Below are 21,081 nucleotides of genomic sequence, written 5' to 3'. Positions count from 1 at the left end.
TTGCGTCTTCTCTTTTGCTGGACTATCTGCTTTATGCCGCTACATAACTCAACATATAAGAATGTGCTATTCTTCAAGAGTCTACTTCCTATTTAATCACATGTGATATCCATGCTACTTGTCCCTGTTTTTGCTGATTTTGTTGTGACTTACAGATTCGGCGGTATAAAGCCAGCACTGCAGTCATGGAAAAAGCTAGTGATGTGTACAACAAGTTGAAACTTCGCTTTGTGGGCAAGGCAGAAGTGCCAGCTAAACCGAAAACAGACAAGGAGGAAGAGGATGGTGAGAAGGAGATGGAAAACACAGGTATATTGCTGCAGTTCTTACATTGCCTACATTTAGTTTGTTGAGGTTTTCCTGCGTCTAAATCTGCCTTTTTGTAGATTCAACTCCAGTAAATGGGGAATCGGAGCAAAGAGAAATGATATGGAGGATGAGGAAAAACCAAAATCGCCTGTACAGGAGGAGAACAATGACGATGCTGCATCAAGTCCAAACAGGTGAACATGAAGAAATGTACAGTGTCTTACAGAGTTAAAACATGCGTATACACATCATGATTCAATATAAAGCTGTGAGCATCCTGTTTTAATTCATTGGTAGATTTAACACAGCGGTCACTGTCACTAAATGTTTATCTTCTCTTCAGACGGACGCCAGACAGCCCAGCTGAACAACAGACACACACATATGAAGAAGCAGACAACTCCCTCTCTGCAGAGACAGAAACACCCACTGTCGAGAGCTGAAAAGACCCTTAACAACCACTGCAGCGGACCAAGTGCTAAAGATGGCGGCCTCTGCTTGACGTCATTCAGTGCTCCTGGCCCAACAACAACATAACAACACACACACACCCAACAACCCTCCCTACTGTTTGTCACGTCACTGTTGATGTTTTGAAAAATTTTGTATGGCGATGATATCAAAGCAGAATGCCCCTTTGGTCCATTATTTATCACAACAACAACAAAAAAACAAGAGCTTATTAGCGTGATAGTTTGTGGCGCTGCTGAAACCTTTTTATTTCTAAAATGTACTTTTCCTTTTATACAACACTCAGCCCGTCCTGGATCACCTCTCAGACATCCCCTGCTCCTGGCTACTTTGTTCTTTCTACCACATGACTCTTACTTTGGCCTTTCTTACACATGTATATTGAATGATGACATTTTTAGCACCTATAACCAGAATTTAGGCTGGGATAGTATAAGGTGAAACTTTACAGGGAGGTAGGGAAGAAATGGAGGCATGCAGTTTATTTCTTGCTTTGCAGATTTTGTGCAGCCCTTGCATCTGTTTCTTTTTATAAAGCCTGTAAATCATCACAAAGGCCTCTTTGTCTGTGTGTATGGCATTGTGAGAGTGGTCAAGTTTTATTTGTGAGTCTTTTATGTTAAGTATTTTTTTTTTTAATTAATTATCTGGTCTTGATCCAGTTAATCCAGTCTGAACTGTATAGTCACTGAAAATGTTTTCCAACTGAGGTCCACCTACTTTTTTATAGCCTTGTTTTCAGATAGGTACATTTTTGTCTAAAGTAATACTTGCTGTGGCGTTTAAAACACATTGCATTCTCCTCTCCACTAGTGTCTACTTTCAGTAATTTGCATAATAATGGAATAACCACACACACATGACCCTAAAATATCTCATATAGCTGCGGCATATTTAGGCATTTTTCCTGTCGTGTGCATACAACAGGTGTTTTTAGTGCTATGTAAATTGGTAAAGTATTTCTATCACTTAGTTGAGACTTGAATAAAAATCTCAGCATGGTTTGGTTGCTATGTCTTTTCCTGATGAAACGTCCATGTGGCATACATTGCCCATGTCTCTAACATACTCCATTTACTATAAGAATTTAAAATTTGGACGTATTAAATGTAAATTTTATGAAGAGTAAAAATTCAAGTTTGACGTTTCTAATTACATTTTCTAATTGCATATTCTTTTAGTGTTATAAAGTACTTTTTACTGTCTATCAGCAGATTGGTCCTCTAAATGAGGGGACTAGACCTTTAATTCCCATATGAGAATCTCGCATAATACTCCAGTCAGCTGACTTCAGACGCCATTTTGTCAGCCATTTCCTACACTTATCCATTGCCAGCGTCTCTGCACAGCACAGGACGCACCGTCTGGCCTCAGCTTCATCTGCCCGGGCTCGGTTAACAGCTTCGGATCCTGCACACACGGTACCCGGGTGGATGAGAGACAGTCTAGCGGGTCGGTCGGAACCCACTAGACCTCAACAAGGCTCTTGGCCCCGCGGGACAGAAGCGGTACAAGTCACAGACAGTCATGGCTTTGAAGATTGTCAAAGGGAGCATCGATCGGATGTTCGATAAAAATCTTCAGGATTTAGTACGTGGCATTAGGAATCACAAGGAGGATGAGGTAAAACGACCAACAAGCAAACGATGTCACCTGGGACATTTTTAGCTTTTCATTCATTAATGTTTTTAAGCCTGCAAATAATGCCATTACCGTTATCGCTGAGTAGCTAGCAAACGTTAATAGCTAACGCTAGGTAAGTTAACGTTAGGTATGTTTGCTATGGCCAGCTAACGTTAGCATCAGTTCAGTCATTTCTCCCGCTAGCTAGCAGCAGTTATCTAAATAGTTATGTACAGTGGCTAATGCACCTGAACTGTTGTTAAGTTAACACTCACTTCATACAGCAATAAGGAAACAAGCGGTTATTAATGTGGTGGAAACATAACCCGCCAGCTTTTAAGCTTTATAGCTCATTGAAGGGTTGCAAATGACAGCTAGCTAACCCTGCTAACACCCAGTTAGGGTAGCAGACAGCTAGATTATCACAGTTTACCTGGAGATTTCTCTTCAGCATAACTGAGATTAAACTAGAGAATACATTAATGTTAACATCATCACAGAGTTACAGTTAATGGCGTTTAGTGACTAGTTTAATTAGAGAAGAGAACCCAGAATCACTTATTTGAGTTGAGGTCATTTGACCGCAGTGTTTGTTGTGATGCTCTGGTAACATGGGCAAATTGTGAAACGGGCTTTATTATGTAGGTCACATATACATATGCTTAGGACTGTTCTGGTTTAGATCGACCCTACTTATACATCTATGGAGGTGAGCAAAATCAGCCAGCAACTTGTGTTGAACCCCTCATTATTGATAGATGATGTCAGCCCCCTGTCACATCTCTGTGGGTGATGACAAGCTCATCACAGCATCAGACCTGAGTGGGAGTGGAGGTGGGATGGACCATTAGAGGGCACTGTTTGGGGCCCGCAACATTTCCATTTCTCCCATCAACCTACTGCTCTTACAAGCTCTGCATCAGGTTGTGTCTGAGGCCGTTGAGCACATAGTGCAATAGAGCTGCTGTACTGTGTACACCTGCCAACAGAACCTGTAGGTCAGGTGTGAAATATAAATGTGGCATGTCTGGCTTGAATGCTAGTGAGGTAGAATAGCCACTTTATTCATCCCTATAGGAAAATTCAGTAGTGCTCTTAAAATTAGTTGGGCAAACCAGCAGATCTCATCAAATGTATACGCATTAAATGAATGTCACCTGTCACCTGTAATGACCGTATAACTCAGTCATCTGTGTTTGTGTATATATATAAATGGAAAAAATAAGGCTGTTAACTCTTGATCTCTTGATTTTAGAGTATGTTCTCAGCCGCTTGTCATTTGTAACCCAACCCGGGCAGTCTAGATAAGGTGGTGGTTGCCCTGTCAACAGCGGACAGTTTGCTGAAATATTAATACTCAGTGTGTACTATTGAGTGTGTGTGTCAATGTTTGTCCTGGCCTTCCCAGAATTTCTCACACACTCTGTCTTTCACATGTGTGTGAGTCTTTGCACACTTCATTCATTCATTCACTCTCCCTTCTGTGCCTTTGAAACAGCAGGAATATTGAAGAAAGATGTCCTAAATGTTTTCAATTCAAGGATTGCCACTCGAAATTTCAATGAAATTGTCTTCAATGAAAAGAAAAATTGTAGCGCTAGTTAGCATCAGCTAACAGTTTGCTGACAAAGCAGTGTGTCCGTAGTATTACTAGCAGAAAGGTTGTCCATATTGGCATTGGCCTTACTAACTAAAGTTACTCCTGGAGCAGCCACAACAGCGCCTCCCCCCCCCCTCCTCCAACCAACTGCCTTCTGTCAGTGTGCTGTCTCATGACTGCACACACATGACCACCACACTCTCCACAGAGCTGTGTGTGTGTGTTGGGTTGTGCAAGGTTGCTCGTCTCAACAATCGCTGACTGATCTTAGCTTTTTCCTCAAAGTTAAACGAAATGCATGTTGTGATCTCAGTATTTGAGGAAATCTGGTGTATTATAACGGCACTGCTTTTTTCCCCACTAATTTACTCAGGCACTTATCTGTTGAATTTCTTTGAAAAGGAGCCTGACCTTTGCACAAAACAATGGCTGTTTTAGCAAATTGACTGTTCAACTATAGTTAAAATATGTTTTATTTTAGGCTCTGGTTTCTTCTCAGACCAGACATATTTGAATGAGCATAATGTATTTAAATTTGTTCCTCTTTTTTCCTGATCCCTTTGTTGATGACTCAACATTAAACATGATCAGTCAACATCCACCAATAGCACAATAACAATAATCTTTGTATTTTCCTGCTATTTGAGAATTAAAAGCTAGAAGGCTTGTGGGTGGGGATGAAATCGGTGGCAACAGACTAAAAATTATTTTTAGCTTGTTCAAGTTGTTTAATAAATTATTATTAAACATATTCAGAGGGGAGCTGAATTGCTATTTCAATTCTGTATCCTTATTAATTTGGTCATTAATCCTTGTTAGAGGGTGCACAGAACTCTTCTTTGAAGGGAAAATGTGTCAGTAATGACTACCAGCATGGAGATTTTAAGTTTTAAGCAAAGATTTGGAAAAACATCAGTCTCTAGTGTGTTGAAAAGCAGCAGCAGGCAGACCAGGATTTTTCAGTTTGTTCCTGGTTCTTGGTAGCAGTCTAACAACTCCGGATATCACTCTACCTAATCTGATCTGGTGTCTGTTGTTTGTCCTCTCCTTTGTCTTGCCCACAGGCCAAGTACATCTCCACATGCATTGACGAGATCAAACAGGAGCTCAAACAGGACAACATCGCTGTCAAAGCCAATGCTGTGTGCAAGCTCACCTACGTAAGATCTTTCACCTTCCATTGATTCACCAACGTTTTTTGTCCATCAAATCTGCTTTGTACAAAGACACTCATGCATACCCATAAGAAAAAGCTATTGCTGTCATTGCGCCAGCAGAGTGATCAATTCAATATTCAGTGTTTATTGTTTACATAATATCTGTAGCTTGAAATCAGCAGCTTTATGTGTTACAAGCTGCTATTGTAGGACTGTGACATGCACACAGTGGAAAATTCTGTCTGGCATTGATAGCTGTTAAATGGAACCCGACAAAGCCTTCAGTATTTGTATATTATCTTTTCTAGTCACACGGAATCAAGCTAAATCTGAGCATATTGTTTCTGTTTGTCAGCATCACACTTAAATAGATCTAACCTGCAAGCCAAATAATAAATGTTTACAGTGCATGAGCATATTGTGTTTTTTATAGCTGAAGATCAATACTCAGCAACAGTTTTTTTAATTGACATCACTTCTTCTTTATACTCTAGTATTTGGGCAGGCTTTAAGAGCTTTCATCTCAAACCAGTTAGTGTCTCGCCTTGGCGCCTCTCCCCTTTTATTCACCGTCTAACCCTGTGTTCTCTCTATTACAGCTGCAGATGCTTGGCTATGATGTCAGCTGGGCTGCTTTCAACATCGTTGAAGTTATGAGTTCCTCCAAGTTCACATACAAAGTAAGGCAGTCTCACAACACTGATATCCAAAAGCTTTTTTTTTTTTTAAAGATGTTCTTAGCTAATTCCACATACAGATGCTAAAGGAAAGTCTAGGTTCAGACTTGAGCTACGTCTTTAAAAACCTGTAGAGATTTACTAAAAATAGTTCCAGGAATAAGGCAGCAGATAACCGTGTATATGCAAACTGCAGCAGGCCAATGAATGTTTTTCCTGCTTTGCTTCTCCTCCTACAGAGGATTGGCTACCTGGCAGCTTCTCAGTGTTTTCATGAGAGCACAGACGTCATCATGCTGACAACCAATCAGATTCGAAAGGTCAGTATTGTGCTTGTTCTGTGTACTTTGTGTATATCTCTTCACCTTTTTCTTTCTCATCCTATTAATTTTTTTCATATTATTATTTTACCCTAGGATCTCAGCAGTCCTAACCAGTATGACACAGGTGTTGCCCTCACTGGCCTGTCTTGCTTTGTGACCCCTGACTTGGCTCGGGACCTGGCCAATGACATTATGACACTGGTGAGTCACAGATGTTCCGTGTTTTTTCCTTAATGTCTCCACTTTTTGGTACCTTAGAACCTTGCAGTCCTTTTGTAACACATCTATTTGCTTGCTGTTTTTCCACCTCAGATGTCCCACACTAAACCGTACATCAGAAAGAAAGCTGTGTTGATCATGTATAAGGTCTTTCTGAAGTACCCAGAGTCCCTGCGCCCTGCCTTCCCCAGACTCAAGGAGAAACTGGAGGATCCAGACCCAGGTATCAGAACATACAGTGAACCTACTCCATTGTTCAGAAATGGTTGTGGCATTGGTTAGAGACATGGCAAAGAAAAATGCAAACATGGCATTGTAAGGAAATCTTTTATACCGCTTTGTAATTGTTTTTAAACATGCCTAATTCATGTGATCACAATAACATGCACCTTTTCTAATTTTAAGTTTATACATTTTATCTTTAGGCGTCCAATCAGCAGCAGTAAATGTTATCTGCGAGCTGGCCCGGAGAAATCCTAAGAACTACCTTTCTCTGGCCCCGCTTTTTTTCAAACTCATGACCTCCTCTACAAACAACTGGGTTCTCATAAAGATCATCAAGCTGGTAAGTCTGAAAGAAACAGGGTACTTATTAGGGTTCTTAACTATTTTGTTTATATTGTTTGTCCTGGTTCACTGAGCCAAATTAATTTATTGTGAAAAAGGAATTGATGATAGTTCCTCACACAGGTCTTCACATGGCCAGAAAACATTTCTAATGTCAACTGAGTCTTGTTTGAAAAGATCTCCCCTTGTAAAAATAGATACAGTAATGTATACATTATAACTGGTTACTAATTTAGTACTTTGGTGTGCTGCTTTTTTTCCACAGTTTGGTGCACTTACACCACTTGAACCACGGCTAGGGAAGAAGCTGATTGAACCTCTAACAAACCTGATCCACAGGTGAGATGACTTTATCAAAAATGATCTTTTCCAAACTGTTGCAAACTGTCCATTCTGACGTATACATCAATAATAATCTGTGCTCTCTCTGCTCTCTTGCCCTGTCCTCTTTTCACAGTACCTCTGCCATGTCTCTGCTGTATGAATGTGTCAACACTGTAATTGCAGGTCAGTACCAGTATTCTAGGGTTGCTGCTGTGGTTTCCCTCAGCTTAGCGTGTTGGGATTTTGAATTTGGGACTTTTAATTTAGAAGTTCTTTTGTTTTTATTGGACAGTTTTCTGTCCACTCAAAAATAGTGAATTAAACTTTAACTTTAAAGGTGATGTAATAAGATCCCTTTTTTGCTGCATTGACAAATTTGACAAATCAAAATATTTCCTTTTTGAAATGTGAAATTTAAATGTGCATGTATTTACTTCACATTCAGATCTAATTGCTTTCTTGTCCTGCATTGCAGTGCTGATTTCCTTGTCCTCTGGGATGCCTAACCACAGTGCTAGTATCCAGGTAAGCCTCTTGAGTTGCTGTCTTCCTTCTGCACTTTCATGTGTTGAAATGTTGATTTTAACCCTTTCCACTCCAATTGAATCACAATGCATGTTTTTGCAGATCAGTTCGATCCAAAATATCTTTAGTAGAAACGCATGAACAGTCAGTAATGCATGAAAAGACTATTTTACACCATCTAACATGTCTACTTTTGTTTTCCTAATTTTTGACATTTGAAGTGCACTAGAATGACAAGAATGAAACTGGTGTGGAAAGGTTGACAGTGGTGTTAACATCTCTGCCCTTCTTCCCCTGTTTCTTTCTCCTCTCTCTCTCTCTTCCTTCTATTTCTCCATTTCTCTCTCTTACAGCTCTGTGTGCAGAAACTGCGAATCCTGATAGAAGACTCGGACCAGAACTGTGAGCCCTCTGTCAATGCCTGCAGTGTGTCATTTTCTCATTGTCTGCGTGTTTCTGACTATGGAACAGTCCACCCGTTTAGATGACAATAACGTAGAGTCCCTGTCTCTGGATAACTCGAAATTTATGACCCTTTTACTCCCAGTCAGGTGGCCTGCTTGGAATATCGTGGTCCTTGAGTCACATCCATGCCTTTCCCACAGAAAAATAACATGTGATGGCTTTGTTGCTCCATGCTGAAACAACAGAAAGTTATGCTATTATTAAATCTGTATCGACATCCCAGTTGGAGCAGCTATTCGAGTTATCTGGACCTCCTTACATAGATACATGTATGTGTGGACAGTAGACCTCCAGTTCCATTAGAGTAGACTGTAACTTGGTTACAGGGTTTTGGTTATCCTTTATCTGCACCTCTTGTTGGCTACTGTACTTTAGGTATTATACTTTCTAAAACATCAATAAGTTAATCAGGTAAAACATGCAGATATTTCCTGGTTAGAGATAAGTCAGAGCCTGTTTAAAAGCCCCAACTAAAAAGAAAAGAGGCCAACCCTTCACCATTAAAACATTTTATGCAAGCAAAATTCGAGGGGTGCTTAATATATTTACTCCTTACATGCCTGTCCAGGTCAACTCTGGACTTCTTAAGTAATTTCCCCCTGGGATTAAAAAGTATTTCTGATTCTGATTATTATGCAGAAATGTTTGTTAAGATGCAGATGTTTATAACTTTTGTGGTATTTCTGCGGGCACCATTGTCATTTTTGGCCACACCCCTGATCATTTCTGTACTGCAGTGATCAGCCTCACCTCACCACAAGGTCACTACCCACACGCAATATTGATCCAGAAATCTCAGAGGCATTAGTCTCTGCCAGTTTAGATGATCGACAGAACAGCATTACTCAGCAGATTTTTGAATTTTTTGGTGTGTGTGTAGGATGAGCTGCCAGGGATGCAACAAAAGGATAAAGCAAAACAAACTGTGCCCCTTTGTGTGTTGTTGCGTGTGTGTTTGTGTGTCCTTTCCATCAATCTATGTGTTATATGTTTATTTCCTTTTTTGATACTAATCCATATTTTTATATGAGTAGATAAGTCCAGTAAGGATGAACAATTGTTTATTACTAGTTATTTACACATTAATATTACATGCACAGAATCCACTTTTACTCCAAGTAAATATTGTAACTGCTGTGACAATTAAGGAAGGCTAGGTTTATGGATGTAAAATGTAAGGTGCACAGAGAAGTGCATCAATGGCTGTTTTACAACACTAAGGCTGTGTTTATTTGTGTAGTGAAGTACCTTGGCCTGCTGGCCATGTCAAAGATCCTGAAGACCCACCCCAAGTCAGTGCAGTCTCATAAGGACCTCATCCTCCAGTGTCTGGATGACAAAGATGAATCCATCCGTTTGAGGGCTCTGGACCTGCTCTATGGCATGGTATACAAAATATTTGGTTCTTGTTTAAGTAATGAAAAAGAAACAGATCATAAGTTCACTGTCAGCTTACAGCATATAATTGCTAGTCATTGCCGTCTCAAGCTTCTTTTGCTTTGGGACATATGTTTTTTAATTTAGATTCATGCTACATCACATTGCTTTCTCCAGGTTTCCAAGAAGAACTTAATGGAGATTGTGAAGAAGCTGATGCTACATGTAGATAAAGCAGAAGGAACCACCTACAGAGATGAACTGCTTACCAAGATCATCGACATCTGCAGCCAGAGCAACTACCAGTACATCACTAACTTTGAATGGTCAGTTAAACTTCATGCAGCCCTATTTAGTGTTTCAGTATTGAGTTATTGTAATTTATTGATTATATTTTACTTTGATTCAACATCTCCCTCCTTATTCTTCATATCTGTCAAATAGGTACATCAGCATCCTGGTGGAGCTGACCCGGTTAGAGGGCACGCGGCACGGCCACCTTATTGCCTCTCAGATGCTGGATGTGGCTATTCGGGTCAAAGCCATCCGGGTCTTTGCTGTTGCCCAGATGGCTACTCTGCTGGACAATGCCCACCTGTTGACAGGCAACATGCAGCGAAATGGCATCTGTGAAGTGTTGTATGCTGCAGCCTGGATCTGTGGCGAGTTCTCAGAGTAAGCTTTCCACCTATGGGATGTGTCTTCTGGGAATAGGGTATAGGGGCTGGTTCAGTTTTATATCAGCACTACAACCCAATTATCAGAATCAGAAATACTTTTTTTGATCCCAGGGGGAAATTGCTTTCATTCCAGGTGCTCCATGTATACCCATAGATCAGAATCTGCATAATATACATCTGTGACTTTCCTCAGAGTGAGAGGTTAAGAAGCCAGGAGTAACAAAAATCACCCTTTCTCCTCCTTTTAGACACCTGGAGAATCCGATGCAGACATTGGAGGCTATGCTGCGACCCAAGGTGGCCACCCTACCAGGCCACATCCAGGCAGTGTATGTGCAGAATGCAGCCAAGCTGTTTGCCACTGTGCTGAAGAGCCAGGAGGGGAACACAGACAGCACAGCTGCACAGGAAACCAGTCAGCTGATGATTGACAGGCTACCACTGTTTGTCCAGAGTGCCAACCTTGAAGTTCAGGAGAGGGTAAGATGATGGAGGAGAAAATGAATATTTTCCCCCAGTGCTCATCAGATAAATAACTATGATTTACACTGCCTCACCCTCTGGCCTCAGGCATCCTGCATCCTGCAGCTGGTCAAATACATCCAGAAACTGCAGCAGAAGGACGTAGAGTGGCAGAAGAAGTCACTGCACTGTTTGCTGGTGAACTCAACCCTGTAGCCCCCAAGGCACAGAAAAAAGTGCCTGTTCCTGAAGGGTGAGTTTGGTCACTACATGACAAATGCACCCATAAAAACAATATAAGTATTATTTTGACTATCTCTTATCTTATTGTGAGATCCAAAGTGTTTATTTTATTAATAATGGTATTTATTATTATTAATTAATGGTGTACCAGGGAGAGTAACTGTATCATCTATATATTAATACTACTATGTTTTGACCATGAAGTGAAATCTTGTTTGCCTGCCTTGTTAGCCTGGATCTGGATGCATGGATCAATGAGCCTCCATCTGAAAGCGAGTCTGAGGATGAGCAGCCCAAGGCTATTTTTGCTAAGGAGGAACCCAAACACTCTCGGCCCCGTCACACAGAGGTGGACGAGAAAGAGCTGGCAAGGGTGCGTTAATGGATCAACGTAGCAATGATGAACTGTAGCATATGCAAATAGTTTGGCTGTTTTCTAACCAACCATTTTATAGTATATTTTAGTAGGGAATGTAAGCATACGATGCAAAAACGAGATGGCTGTTTATGTAGGCAAATCATGCACTTTCAGTAAACAGTTTTGGTCTTCTCTATGTTCTACTGTGTGTAAACCTGACATTCCATGTAAATCCTTTCTCATGCTATACCTGAGATTGGCTCTTCTTCATTAATTCATGTTGCTGTTTTTTTCACCCGACTCCTAGAGGAGAGAAGCCAGAAAGCAGGAGCAAGCCAACAACCCATTCTACATCAAGGCCTCTCCATCCTCTCAGAAGGTATATTTTTTATTTTATTTTATTTATTTTAGATACTTTAATAATCCCAGAGGGAAATTGTTTTTAAGGCTGCTGCCAAGCAGTCGTACAATGACCAGCAAGGCGCGCCACACCAGTGAGTGCACTGGAGGCACTGTGGGTAGTGTCTTGCCCAAGTACACACAACAATGACTAGGGAGGAGTTGGGATCGAACCACCACAACCCTGCTATACCACTGAGCCACTGCTGCTTTTTAAAAAAAAATTTTTTTTTAGATACCAGTGTATATTCACCAGTGCTACGTAGTCGTCTATTATAGTAGTTTTTATCATGTACAGAGTATTGAACAAATGTACTCCGCATCAGTGTATGTTTAGGGTACTTGATGATGATCTGTTTTTTTTTTTGTTAGGTGTACCAGGAAGCTCCTGGAGTGGAGCACATCCCAGTCGTACAGATTGACCTCAGCGTGCCTCTCAAAGTCCCAGGTGGGACACACTTTCTCACACTCCTCATCTCAAAACACTAATTCTCATTCTGTCCTTATGTTTCTTTTTATATTTGTCTACTTAAGGAAAACTTAAAGTAGTAGTGTCTACCTTTTTAAACATGCCTTGCTCTGTGACTCTGCCCCACAGGTTTGCCTATGTCTGACCAATATGTGAAGCTGGAAGAGGAACGTCGGCAGAAGGCGAGAGCGGACAAGAAGAAAAAGGAGAAGAAGAAGAGGAAAGAAAAGCACAGTGGACGAGGGAAGAAACATGATTCAGGCCCAGAGAGCGAGGAGGACATCGCACCTGCGCACCAGGTTGACATTGTAACAGAGGAAATGCCAGAGGTAAGAGAACTTTGTCTATCCATTTTTTTTAAATGGTCGATTGTGCCTGTCAACATGTGTCCTTGCCAGTTTTAAATACCACATCATTGCTAGTTCTAAGATCAGACTGGAAGCCAATATCTCTTTGAGCCTTGTGATCTGTGTGATCATAGATTTATTTGGCATGCTATAAACTGACATTTATTCTGTCTTCCCACTCCTCTGTGCCTCAGAATGCCTTACCCAGTGATGATGATGACAAAGATCCCAATGACCCTCATAAAGCCCTGGACATTGACCTGGACAAGTGAGTCTACATCATATAGTTCCTTATTCTACATTCTCAGATCTCTATCAGTTTAACCTTAAGTGTTGAGGTTGCTGAATTTTATTATTTGCTTTATCTGTCTGAAACAATCAACAAGTCATAAAAAAGCTCACAACTTTTTCTGAAGAACATGAAATCTAGTCTGTATTTATCGTAACAATACCCTTATTTCCTTAATTCCTGCATTTATCTTCAACTTTTTGGCCACTACATTGAAGTCAGTGTGACTTGCCCTCTTTCCCTCCTTGCGCTCCTTCTCATGGCATTCTGCTTTCTGCTTCCTCTTTTCTCTGCCTACACACACATCCCCATCACTGCCTCTTTGTCTGGGCAGCTTGGTGGAAACGGCTGGGCGCAGGTGAGTAGCACGCCAGCCACAGGACCTGGGTTCTGACTGTCCATGGACTGCCTCTCTGTCTCTCTTAACCTCTCTCTGAGTAGTTGTCCTGCTCCTTTTGACTAATATAGCTGTTTGTCTTACTCATGTACAGCTTGAAATACTTGCCTCTACTTACTCTGTTTTTGCTACCCTTCGGTATCCCTTCTCTCTTACCCGGTTTATTTTTTGAAGCTTGACAACATCAGCATCTGTTTCTGAACATGCTATTCTATAATTAATCTGCCTTCAAACAAAAAGACTTTGCTTAAATAGTTAAATTAATACTAACAGGCTGCTGCTGATGTTGTCAGGACTTTCTCCTTCTCCCATCTGTCCTCCTGGAATAGCCCGTTGAAAGCATTTTGGCACATGTTTTTCTCTGCAAAGATCATCAGCATCAATATGCTTTTAGAAAACCTACCTTTGGGGTTAGATATTGGAGTATAGTTCTTTTGCACTCAGCTTCCACATCGGCTTGAGCTGAGTTCCACAGAATTGGCAGGCAGGCCATCAGATTCTCACCAGCTGTTTAAAAGTGGATATATGTTGTCAGCTGTCAGATACATTTTCACCATATAAAGATAATGCAGAAAATATGGTAAATTAATCATAGTAATGAATACAATTACAAGTAATCATTACACACGTCAAAAGAAAGACAAAACAATACAAAGTAGTACTTAATAGTCCAGGTTACTTAAAATATGGTGTAAAATTGCAAAACTTACCTGTTGAGAAGTTTATTTTTGGGGAGTGTCATCAAAGTTTCATTGCTTGTACAAAACTCCAACTAAAAATGTAAATAAATATATATATTTTTACTTGGTGACCGAAACTGTATATTAACTCCAAAGGCAGCTAAAAAACAAATATAAATCAATAATCAAAACATTTAATTTGAGCAATGGAAAGGACAGTGTTGATTTTTCAGAGCGTAACCAGCAGGGGGCTACAGTGCATCTCATGATGGCCAGGCTCTCAGAAGTTTAACTTTACAGCTCAATCAGTTCAGTGTGGAGGAATTTGTGTTGGAGTACTTTCTGTCTGGGAACATCCGATGCTTCCAACTCTTCCGGAGGAATGACTTAACTCAGTGCTTTGAATGAGCCCTGGCTGCTTCACAGTACCGAATATGTGCTTGGCTATGTGGATTGCAGCACCCTACATGCCTTGTTCTCCTTTTTAACAAATGTATCCAGGAAGGTTGGAAATATTTTCTCAGGTAGTGGACCATAGTCATCTCATGTCCTCATTTAAGCCAAGTTATGTGTCTGAATGTTTTCTTTACCCAGGCCGCTTGCAGACAGTGAAAGCTGCCTGTCAGGTCACATCGTGCAGCAGAGGCTCTTAAAAGCCCAGCAGAAGATGGAGAGACAGAGAATGCTGCCTCTCAGGAGCCCAAAAGAAGAGCAGCAAAGAAAAGAGGGAGAAGAAGAAGGATAAAGACAGGGAGAGAAAGGTGATGGTTAAGATTAAGATTTACTTTATTAAAGTGCTGTTAACTGCCACTTTCTGTAAAACCAGAACCAAGCATGCATTCTCTCACTATGATGACTTGGTGTTTGATTCTTCACCCACTGACACATGGCTGAAATTATTCTCCTGTTTTTTTTTCCAGAAGAGCAAAGAGGAGAAGAAAGAAGAAAAACACAAACATGAAGAAAAGGAGGAGGATCTTCTGGGGGGTCAAGCAGATGAGTCTGTGGTCCAATCAGACGAAACCAGCATGGTGGCAGAACCGCCCACTTCCACCAGCGCAGAGGTATGCCTTTTAGACATGTTGGAGCAAGGTTGTGTCTGCCTAGCAACAAAGTCTGTGTCTTATTTGACTCTTTGACCTTATTAAATCATCTGCTCTAAAATTCATGATGAAAAAGGGTTACGGATACTGCTACATATAGTCTCCAATTTCTGTTAAAAGGTTACATGCAAACAGGTATGTATGTTCATTTTTATTAACTCAACACCTTCATTGCTTCTTCTCAGCATCCCTTTCAATCAGCTATAGTGATCAAGTATCAGTTTCCTCGTAGCTGACTGTGCCAAATACTTGATTTATTCATGAAATAGAATGGTGTAATCTCTGTATCCATTTTCATGAATAGTAGTAAGATGGAGAACCTGTTGACCCTCACCCCTCTCACCTCCTCGCACTCCTCTCCCCCCCTTGCTCTTCTAGGTTTCGGATCTGGATTTCTGGCTCTCAAATGCTCCAGTGCCCTCTAACACCCAGGTTGAGTCGCCCCCCCTCACTATCTTTGTTCTCCCCTCATCTCTCACTTCAGACATTAAGATTTCATAACATTGTGACTTTTCTTACCACATACATTAGGTTTGCCACACTTTGTGTCTTTATTGCTTTTTCTTCATCTTGCCAATCTTTTTGGCAGTTTCCTCTCTTCCACAGGTCACACAACACTCTTCTCTCTCATTCCCCCTTCCTATATTCTAGCATGTGTGTGTGCACAGTTTGTGTCTATTTGTCTCACAGTGCCAGGGGCTTGTGTCTGTCTTGAGGTCAAAGTGGATGTTGTTGTTTTTCTTGTGGAAAAACGAGCAGAGGTCGGCAGGTTCGCTGGAATCTGGCCCTGGAGTCATTTCCTTCTATTTGAATCATGTGTCTTCTGACAGCTTCCCTCATGGTCACGTGTGGTCGTGCTTGCCTTGTTTGATTCCTCAAGTATCAGAATCCAACACAGAGAGACGAAGAATTTGTTAGTTGTTTCAATCCTTTTCCAATCTAGAGCACGCTTATCTTCTAATCTAACAGCAGTAAGCAAGTGAAAGTGCCACACTAACCATACAAAACACCTTTTGACATTTAACACAGATGAGCAGAGACTTCCCACTCAATGCCGTCTTATCTGTTGAGGCACAGTTTCAGTTAAAACAGGTCTGTCAGGCATTTTAACTTCTGAGAATTTTTGTAATTATTCGAGCTGTCAGCCCCAGAGTAAAAACTGACCTAGAAACATGCCTCCACATGTCCACCTTTAACATGTGTGTTTGTGTTGTCTGTCACACTAACAAAACAGTTCTCAGAGTAGCATACTCAATGTTTCTGTCACTCAGACATTATAGAACAGGCTTTTCATCCAACCAGTACATATCAGCAACACACAAACATGAAACATTTGTGCTTTATCTGGTTAGTCTTGCATGCGTGTGGAGAAAAGGGCTCAGTAGGCTGCAGATTATTATGGATGACTTGAACTCACTAACTTCACTTACCACTATTGACACAGAAATGGCAAACAACACTGTCTTTGCCTTGCTTGTGTGTTTATATGGTAATGTGTTTGTGTGTCTGAACAGGAAGCCGTAACAGTAGCAGCAGCAGCAGAAGCAGCCCCTGAGCCCGAGGCACCATCTGGCGCAGCACCAGACTCAGAGCCTGACGAACCCAAAGACACAGAAATGGAGGAGACTGTGAGTCACTATTGACGATGCGATAATTGCAAAATAGAACGTTTGGCTGCACTGCTCGAGATTCCATTTCACAATGCCCTGACAAGATACAGCACAGTGTCAGCTCTCAATCTCACAAGTTTGTGTTAATGATGTACCATTGAGCTGCCAGTTATGGTGGAGGAACCTCTACTAGCCTCTCTGGAACGATTCAATTTCAGAATATTTGTGATTGTGTGTTGGAAGAAAGAATAATTTGTCTGTCATTTTGGTTTCAATGATCAGAAGTCCTCCAAACACAAGAAGAAGAAGCAGAAAAAGGAGAAGGAAGAGAAGAGAAGAAAAAGAAGAAGAAGCATCATCACCATCACCACCATAGTGATGGAGGTGGAGAGGAGTCTGTTCAGAATGGCACTGTGGAGGAGGAAGCCTCTGCCGGTCAGTGTTTTCAGCCTAACCACAGCCAGATTTGAATAAAAACATTTAGAGTGTAGACTTTCATTTTTTGTTTAAGTGTTGGTAAGGTTTGATCAGGCTGTGTATTATAAATTTTAAATATAAATTGTCACCCTGATGTCAATCTGCTTCATCTTTAGTAAAGGGGAAAAAAAGCCACAAATAACTGAATGCTACATGTATAATTTATTCTCAGTCTTAGCTTAGCCGTTAACAACACACACACACAACTGCTTCACTTGTTATGTATCAGCCAGGTAGAACAGCTCCTGTTGCCTGGTTAGCATACTGAGTGACAGAGAATGCCTGACGTGACCTGAGCTCCTCTCTGCTTTCAGCCTATGTCCAATTACTGGCCTGCTGGCTGAGAACTCCTACATCAAGATGGTAAGTGATGTTGCCTGCATAACTGATTTTTACCACTGGGATTGGAAAGTTCAGTTTTTGGCATCAGTTTAGGTCCCGTGGACATGATTTTCCCTGATTTAATTTATATAGCTAAAGCTGTATTCATCATTTTCAAAGGGACTGTTCCCATAGTTGAATTAGTTTAAAAAGATACTCAGATATCAACAGCACATTCTTTATCTACCTGAGTTATTGATGTTAAAAAATATAAAATGATTTGCACAAGAACTGACAAGAACCAGAGCTGACTGGTTACTAAACAGGAGAAACCTCTGACTGACAAAGTGAAGTGATTTGTTCACCCCGTTATTGCCAAAATCCCTAATTTTCCCTCCAGAGTGAATTCTGATTTTTCTTTGTTGAAAAATGTAAACATTTAGGTTGTCAATATATGTGTACCTACACATACAGATATCTCCCTTCTCTCTCTCTTCAAAGATGATGGAGGATATTGAACAGGTATTGGTTTTGTTAGTGGCAGAATATTTTTTTCTGTCCTAGATGTGTGTCTTCTGTCTGCCCTGGATGCTGTTTACGGTACTCCAGCTTCTGTAGCACAGCAATATGGTTGCAGTTTCTGAAATGATCCTGTTCTTGTGACTATCTCTTGTGTGTTTTGGTGTTTGGGGTTATTAATTGGATTTTCTCTGTACTCTGTGTGCCTTCTCCAATGAATCATTGCTCATTTATTAAAATGGAGTGGAGATTAAACAATTTGAGTTTTGTAATTCAGAGATTTAATAACTTTTTTTTTTTTTTTTTTTTTTTTAAATGATTTCCTCAGGTCTATGACATCCAGGGGAACCTGCAGGATGGCAGTCAGGTGGTGGTGTCTGTTATATTTGAAAACAAGTGTGACAGCTTCCTCAAATCCATGGAGTTTAATGTCCTGGACTCTCTGAACTCCAAGCTGCAGAGGCCAGAAGGCTCAGGTCCACATGATGGCCTCACTGTCCCCTTCCAACTTCCTCCTGGTCAGTGATGATGTGTAGAACGCAGCCCTTTAATAGATAATGCTTTACCAAAACAGATTGAACAGCACTTAGACGTAGGAAGGCTGACTACATACCTACACGGAATGATGACGACTTACAGTACACATCTCTGTTTATATAGGAGTGTCCAATGAAGCGCGATTTGTCTTCACTGTGCAGAGCATTGTAATGTCACAGAAACTGAAGGGAACCCTCACTTTCATTGTTAAGGTGAGTAGAAGAACATACAACGATTGATTGATTGTGCTGCATGTCTGTTCATAGTCACATCTAACTAGAAGGGAATCACTGAGGTGCCATACTACTTTGATTTATTTATTTTTTTCTGCTCTGCTGCATTCCTACAGAATGAGGACTCCTCCACCCATGAAAAAACTGGACTTCAAACTGCACTTTACCTGCACCTCCTACCTAATCACTACTCCTTGTTACGGTTTGTGATTTAAGTGTCACTTAAACAATCATTCAATGCTTCTCAGCTCTCAAGCTTAGTTTTCCACACTAATGTCAATGTGCCCATTAGTGTAGGAGAGTTTAAAACAGTTTAAAACAGTTTCATTTTCAGGCAGCATAAATGGCTGTTATTTATCATGTAGCTTTGGTAAGTGAAAGTTTAACTTGATGATGTCAAAGGATCTCTAAAATAATTTTGAAGCTCCCTCTGGAAACCTTGAAAACCTTTCAGTAAACCTGTGTTCAATCTGTGGTTTTTTCCAGTGATGCGTTTGCAAAGCTGCTGGAGTCGGGAGACCTGAAGGGCAGCTCTGTCAGACTGGAGGGAGTCAACATGCCTTTCCACCACCTACTGCCAGGATCTGCTTCCACCACCACATTCTCTGGTATGTATGCAGCAGGACATTTCATTTTTTGGGGGGGATGGCACACTTGTCCTAAAACTGTTCAGTGGTAATCACAGGACTTACATTTGGCTTAATGAGCCTGTTTCCTTGTTCGATTAGTTGTAGAGAGGATCGACTCCTGTGCCTCCATGTACAGCAGGTCTATCCAGGGTCACCATGTCTGTCTGCTGGTCAAAACTGTAGGTCAATTTCCTTGTTTTCTTCTGTTTCAAATATTCGTACTAGTTAAAAATATAAAACAATGAATTTACTCCCTTTTCTCAGTCTGGTCAGACCGTGTGCATTGACGCTAAATGTGACTAGCCACACTGCTTGGGAATGTGCTGGATGAGATCAAGCAGACCTTCTCTCAGTGCTGATTGTGTCTGACAGCTCCAGGATGCCCCCGAACCCTCCACGCCACCTCCCTTTACTGAAACACAACATAATCATGTTACAAAACACTGCGGCTGGCATTTCCAGTATTGCCCTATTTATTAGTCCTCTGTTTTGCAAGATTTCTTTCCTCTTCACCTTCTAACTGCAGTGCCCCAAACGTCATTGTTCTCTGCACTCTGAGCTCTGTGATCACTCCCTAACACGTAATGTTGTTTTGCAGACTCATTGTGTACTTCTCCCACAACGCACTTCATTTTTACTTCCTGGTTTTTCCAACCCTGACTCTGGCTCTGTACTGAACTCCTGTTTCCGGATGCCTCTGCTCCTTCCTGCGTACCTTCCATCCTCTTCTCTGTTGGCAACTCAGTCTGTGACAGTCATGTAATGTATGTTGACAACTGGACTATTTGCTGTTGATGGTTGAATTGTATTTTTATTGTTTTGAAGTTAATGTTTTTTTGTCTTTGGTTTGTTTTTGTTTGTTGTTATGTCTTTTTTTGTCTGAAGCCTGTCTGCGCCTTTGTCTCACCCTTTCTTTCCGCTCACTAAACATCAGCGTGCTGCTCACTTGTGTAGGCCTGAGAAGGACCTTGTGAGTTGTTTTTCAGACAGTTGCTAGCTGGGAAAAAATGGTCACTCTGACCCGGTGGCCTGGAGAAGACTAGGCCTGGGCAACTGCAGTGTCAGTAGAGCAGACATGAAACCAAAGCTACATATAAGGCATGGGTTTTAAACTTGTATCGAGGCCGGTGCCCTACTTGCCTTTTGGCAAGGCTCAGAGCAGATCTGCTGGTGTTAGTTAAACAGAATTCTTGTGTGGCGCTGCGGGTGATTTGTACAGTAGTTTAGGTGGTTTGCTCTGTGCCTTAGCCTTGCAGTCTGACCTACCCCAGCACTTGTAGAGCCCCTCCTCTTATCTGAGTTTATCTGTAATTCTGCTCTATCTCTGGGGAGCTGCAGTTTCAACCCCCCCAAGACTTTTAGCATATCGTTCCTCTCATGAATCAAAGAAGAACTTGACAAATACAATGAATGGAGACACTCTGGAAGCAGTAGACGTGTACAGTTTATGTGAGATTTCTATTTCACCACAGGACCGCTCTGTCAGGTCAAAGCCACCTTTATTCACCTCATTACTCACAGGTGGTTCGGTGTTGTATAGAAGATGTTATATTATTGTAATAAATGAAAGGACTATTTGTATGAAGCTTCTGTTGCAGAAGGCCCTCTTGGTCACCTTATTGACATAATTAGAGCTGCCCATGTTGCTTCACTCTCCTGTCTTGCTTTCCTTGACTAGCTAAAGGACACCA

The 21,081-nt window shown here is 41.1% G+C and overlaps 1 pseudogene; it reads left to right on the top strand.

Annotated features, from left to right (window-relative positions):
- Window positions 1–2,092: 2,092 nt before the first annotated feature.
- Window positions 2,093–19,792, top strand: LOC114434729 (AP-3 complex subunit delta-1-like; annotated as a pseudogene).
- Window positions 19,793–21,081: the final 1,289 nt, after the last annotated feature.

Source organism: Parambassis ranga, chromosome 4 (assembly GCF_900634625.1).
Source record: "Parambassis ranga chromosome 4, fParRan2.1, whole genome shotgun sequence".
In the NCBI taxonomy this organism is placed as follows: domain Eukaryota; kingdom Metazoa; phylum Chordata; class Actinopteri; family Ambassidae; genus Parambassis; species Parambassis ranga.
The sequence above is the reverse complement of the archived record's forward strand: the minus strand, read 5'-3'. Positions and strand labels throughout refer to the sequence as shown.